The following is a 4,748-nucleotide window of genomic DNA, read 5'->3' on the forward strand; positions in this document are numbered from 1 at the left end:
AAAATGATAATAGTTATTCAATATTGCTATTTAATGGGTTAATACAGAAGCACATAGATTGCCATATCACCCATTTTTAATGTTTTGACAACTATGTTTTGATATAATCGGTTGCCTTTGTAAATCTAATGTATTTTTTTAAAGAAAAACATAATTCTGAGAAGGCACCCATAGGCTTTCCCAGACTGTGTCCTTAGACGAAAAGTCTAGAGCCTGGTAGAAGCAAGCAATGGGGCACAATGGACAAGGTATCAGGATATCAGTTAACTTGGGTTCAAATGCCAGCTTTCATGCATCGTTGTTGTGAAAACCTTACTTAACCTTTCCGAGCCTCCATTTCCTCCTCTTTAGAACAGAGGTTCTGAGAAAGTGAGAGAAGTAATAGACGTGAACCACCTAGCACAGGCTGGTCCTCAGTAAGTGAATGCTAGTTGCTGCTATTAATGACGATTATGACCAATAACTATAATCGCATCTGTGATTATAACATAGCATAATACATTACAATGACTACAATCACGTATCATTGGTTCCTCCCTTCCCCCTGCGCCCCCTCCCTCCCCGTATCTTTGTTAGTTGTTCTTGGACTCCTGCATGAACAGTGGTTTCCTGTGGCCTCCAAATAGCTTTGCCCCTTATAGCCTCAGCCCCCGCCCTGGGTCCCACAGACCCCGTGCCTGGCTCAGCCCACACATCCCTACTGCTATCTACCCATTGCTCTAGCAAATAGGACAAAAATGCACATCCCCTCGGTGGTGGTGGTGGTGGTGACGTCCTACACTTTGCTAATGAGAAACAAGTGGCCTGCTGTGCTCAGTGCAAGGCCAGGAGGACAGTTCCCCACCACAGTCCAAACTACATTCCTGAGGCGGCACAGGGTGACATGGCCTAGGCCTTTCTTTGCACACCAGGGCCCTTGACCGGGGGGCTGCTGGAGCAGTCCCCCCACCCCCGCCAAGCACCCTCACCACAGCCCTTCCTGTTGTGGGGCACTGGACCCAGCCTTGGGTGTGGGCAGGAGGGCAGCCAAAGCCTGAGTCACTGGGAGGGGACAGTTGAGTCTTGAGATGTGGTCTCCGTGGGGACGACTGAGGACAGAGAGGGGTGGAAAGCCCCTCCCTCAGGCCAGCATCCCTTCCAGCAGCACTGTGGGGTGAGCGGGAGCCCTGCAGGGCCTCAGCCCTCACTGCCCTTCTGTCCTCTGCGCTCTGTCTCCCAGGCCCACTACCTGCTCTGGAAGCCCCAGACTGCCCTTCTTCACAACTCACTTCTCGCTTACCCAGAGTCATTGGTCCAACGGGAAAACAGGCCCACAGAGGACTGCTGACTCCAGGTAGCAGGGCAGCATGAGGAGTTAAGTCTATTGCCTTGGGCTTTAGGCGGAGCTGGGGCTCCTGATTCTTTGGGACTCTCTAACTCAGGGGCCCCAGATTGTCTGTTGGTGGGGTTTTAGTATCTTCTGAAGCTCTGGGAACTCCCCTTCTCATGTCATCCACAAAGCCCTCCATACGGAGGCTTGCACAGACTCCATACCGAAGGGGGTGGATTTGACCCTATGACTTGGTTTCCAGCACACCGGCAGGGATCCCACTGAACTACTCTCACAGCCGCCCTCTTGTGTTCCCAGGAGGGACCAGCCATCCCACCCCTTATCCCTGCTTTCAACTCACAATCCTAATATCTTCTCTTAGCCAATAGCACTAGCCTTTCCTGCTGTAGAGCCAGACAGGGTTAGGACCAGTCCTGACAAAAACAAGAAGCCTATTAGTCTTAGGAGGAGGGTATGGAATTATCCTCTTTCCAGGGGAAGGAGAACACTATCAAGTACCTTCCATGAGATCTTAGATACTGTTCAGGGAACTTTCCAGAGAACATCTTAGTTACTCCTTACAAGAACCCGCAAAATCAGTATTTTCTCCATTTTATAGGTGAGAACACTGAGGTTCAGAGAGTTCTTTGTTCTCTAACATTCCCAAGGCCGAGGAGTGGAGCTGGACATTAAGCCATGTCTGTGTGGTTCCATAATTAATGGTCTCCCCGAACAGTAGCTGTTCTTACGTCTGCCAAACCCACTGTCTCCCCTGAGTCTCTGCCCACTTGGTCCTCCCTCAGTTTCCCATTTGGCTTTCCAATTTCCCACTGGGACTGGAGGCCATCTTGAATCCCTTCCCACATGATTGGAGCCCCAACACGCCACCTAATTCTTGGCAGTCCCTTCTACTGGGACTTCTTTGGGGCCCCAAAGCTCACAGGACCCATGCACCCAATTGGCTGACCTCTCAAGCCATGCTGCTGCCGTTCCTTTGGACTGTTTTCCTGCTGCTCTGACCTATGCATAGGATTGAACCTCCTTGGAATGACACTGGCCCAAAAGAAGGTTGACATGCCGCACCCTTATGGATACCGCCCTGGGGCAATAGAGTACTGCTCTCAGGGCCCAGCCCCACAGCTGCCTAGCCCAGCCTCTCCCTACTCTATTCCTCCCCTCTCCTCCCTCCAAGCAGTCCCATGGGGGTGCTGGCTCTGCCCCGAGATCTGGGTCCATTACAACCTCCAGGCCCACCTTGCTCAGTGAGTAGGTTTCCAGCATGATGAGGAACAGAAGGACCAATGTGCAGGTTGGGAAGGTGGTCTGGAAAAGTTGCTCCAAAAGGGTGTAGATGCAGGAAACCTGGTAGAGAGAAGCTGACAAGAGGTGTCCAGGTCTGGCTTCCTGGGCATGAAGGGAATGAGACCTGGGGTGGAGAGGGGGCCAGGAGATGCCTTCAACTCCCGTGGAGCTCCCTGTTTACATTCTGTCTGCTCACATGGCCTTTTCCAGACTGCTGGCCCAGCTGCCTCACACACTGTTGTTGTCAACACCCTCCCCGTTGCCTGATGCCCCCACGGAGGGACACGGCTGTCTGCCATGGCTCCGCCACACCCGGCAGGCCTGGGAGAAATGACCGGGAATGGCAAGGGCCCCAAGGAGCCCAGAATTCCTAGACACTTCCCAGCCCTTTAGCTGCTAAGCCTCTCCCTTCTTGGGGGCCCCTTACCTTTTTCTTGTTTCTCTCAGGTGACTTTTAGCTCCCTTTCCCCTCTCCTGCCATTCTATACCTATCTCTTCCCCAAAACTCTAGGGAACGAAGACTTTGAAAGGTGAGGACACCACAGGCTCCCACACAGGGAAAGTCGGATCAGAAGCCCCAGGATCCTTGTAACAAAGGTTTCCTAGACCGAAGCCCTCCCTTCCTGCAGGGCCTTCTGCAGGTGGCCTGTGTAAGCCTACTTCAAACCAATAGCCCAGGCTGGCTGAGCCCTTTCTCCACCCAAGGCTGACCTCCTGCCTTTCCCGTGTGATGTGGTTTTCCCATCCATTCTGGAACACCAAGGATTGCCAGGAGGGGCTGAGGGAGGGTCTAGGGTGGGCAGAGCAAGGATGCAGGAGCAGTATTTCTGGGAAGGAGAAAACGGAGAGGCCAGACAGGCTGAGGACAGACGAAGATGAAAAGACAGACAGGAGCTGGGGGAGACGGACAGAGAGACAGAACAGCACCAAGAGGTCCAAATTGACACCACATGGTCGTTATGCTGGACCCCAGGGCCCAGCAAACAAGGTTTCGTGCTGAGTCAGTTACCATGGTGACAAACATGCAGGAAACATCCAAGATAACTAGAATAGTGGCAATAACATGTGTTTTGTATAAAACTTCCTCCCTCCCCGCCCCCCCCCCCGGCCCCCAATGTATTCGTTGCATTACTTGGGATAAACTTGGCTTTTGCACAGTCACCTTCCCTGAGAGGCCTGGCGTAGGGGTTTCTAAGGTCATGGGGTGAGAGGAACAACGGCCCTAGGGGACGGATGGGCCTAGGGGAGATTTCTGCTCAGGAGAGTAGGGTACGTTTCATATATTTCACCTCACTTCCGCCTCTCTGAATCCAGATTTAGGTTCCCATAGCCTTGTGCTCCAGAACGCAAAGGCCCAGAAGAGTCTGAATTTCTGTTTGAGGTCTCATAGTAAATCTGAGGGTTGGGGAGGGGGTGTGTGGAGGGGAGGGGACCTTCTTGGCAAGCCCCAAAAAGCATCCCAGCAGCGATGGGCATCCCAGCCAAAGCTTAAGGGAGGGCACGTGAGACAGCATAGGAGCCAAGTGCCCTGAGCATGTTGGCACTTCCATGGGGTGAGCCCTGCCCTCGCTTCCAAAGCAACGGCAAGGGTATCTGGGGGGAGAAGTAGAGAAGCAACAGAGGAACAGGGACTCTTGGGGGCAGGGGATTCTGGGGAAGAAGAGAAGGATCAGCTTTGGTTTGGCCGACACACAGGAGGACAATCTGGGGATGGAAGAAGGTGGGAGGCATCCCAGAAGACAGAGGTGCCTCTCGGAAAGCCCCCCACTAGCTCCCTCTGCTCCCGAGGCCACCGTGAAAGGCCCAGCTAGAAGCCAACCACGGCGATCCCTTGTCGCCAGCTCCCCGCGGTGAGAACCCAGGGTTTCCAGGCAGGTCCTGCCACGCCGATTGCACAATCTCAGGCCGCCCGCGCGACTTCCCTGCGCCCGAGTTCTCGCTTCTGTTGGGTGGAGCTAACAAGAACTTATCTCGAAGGGCCTTAGGAGGCACAAATGTCACGGTGCACATGGGAGCACTTGGCACCTCGTAAAGCTCTGTGCTCACGTGGCTGGTGGCTGCCGTGACTCAGGCAGAGGGGAGTGGACAGGCCAAGGCACCAAGGAGAGGTTGCAGGCAAGGTTCATGTGAGGAGACT

At 53.6% G+C, this 4,748-nt stretch overlaps 1 long non-coding RNA gene across 1 annotated transcript; it reads right to left on the minus strand.

Moving 5' to 3' along the window:
• Positions 1-886: 886 nt before the first annotated feature.
• LOC123602384 lies at positions 887-3,323 on the minus strand. The gene is made up of 2 exons (XR_006714467.1): positions 2,564-3,323; positions 887-1,743 (listed from the first exon to the last, which is right to left on the minus strand). It is a non-coding gene; the product is annotated as an uncharacterized LOC123602384 (long non-coding RNA).
• Between the last annotated feature and the right edge of the window lie 1,425 nt (positions 3,324-4,748).

Source organism: Leopardus geoffroyi, chromosome D1 (genome assembly GCF_018350155.1).
Source record: "Leopardus geoffroyi isolate Oge1 chromosome D1, O.geoffroyi_Oge1_pat1.0, whole genome shotgun sequence".
NCBI classification, from domain to species: Eukaryota; Metazoa; Chordata; class Mammalia; order Carnivora; family Felidae; genus Leopardus; species Leopardus geoffroyi.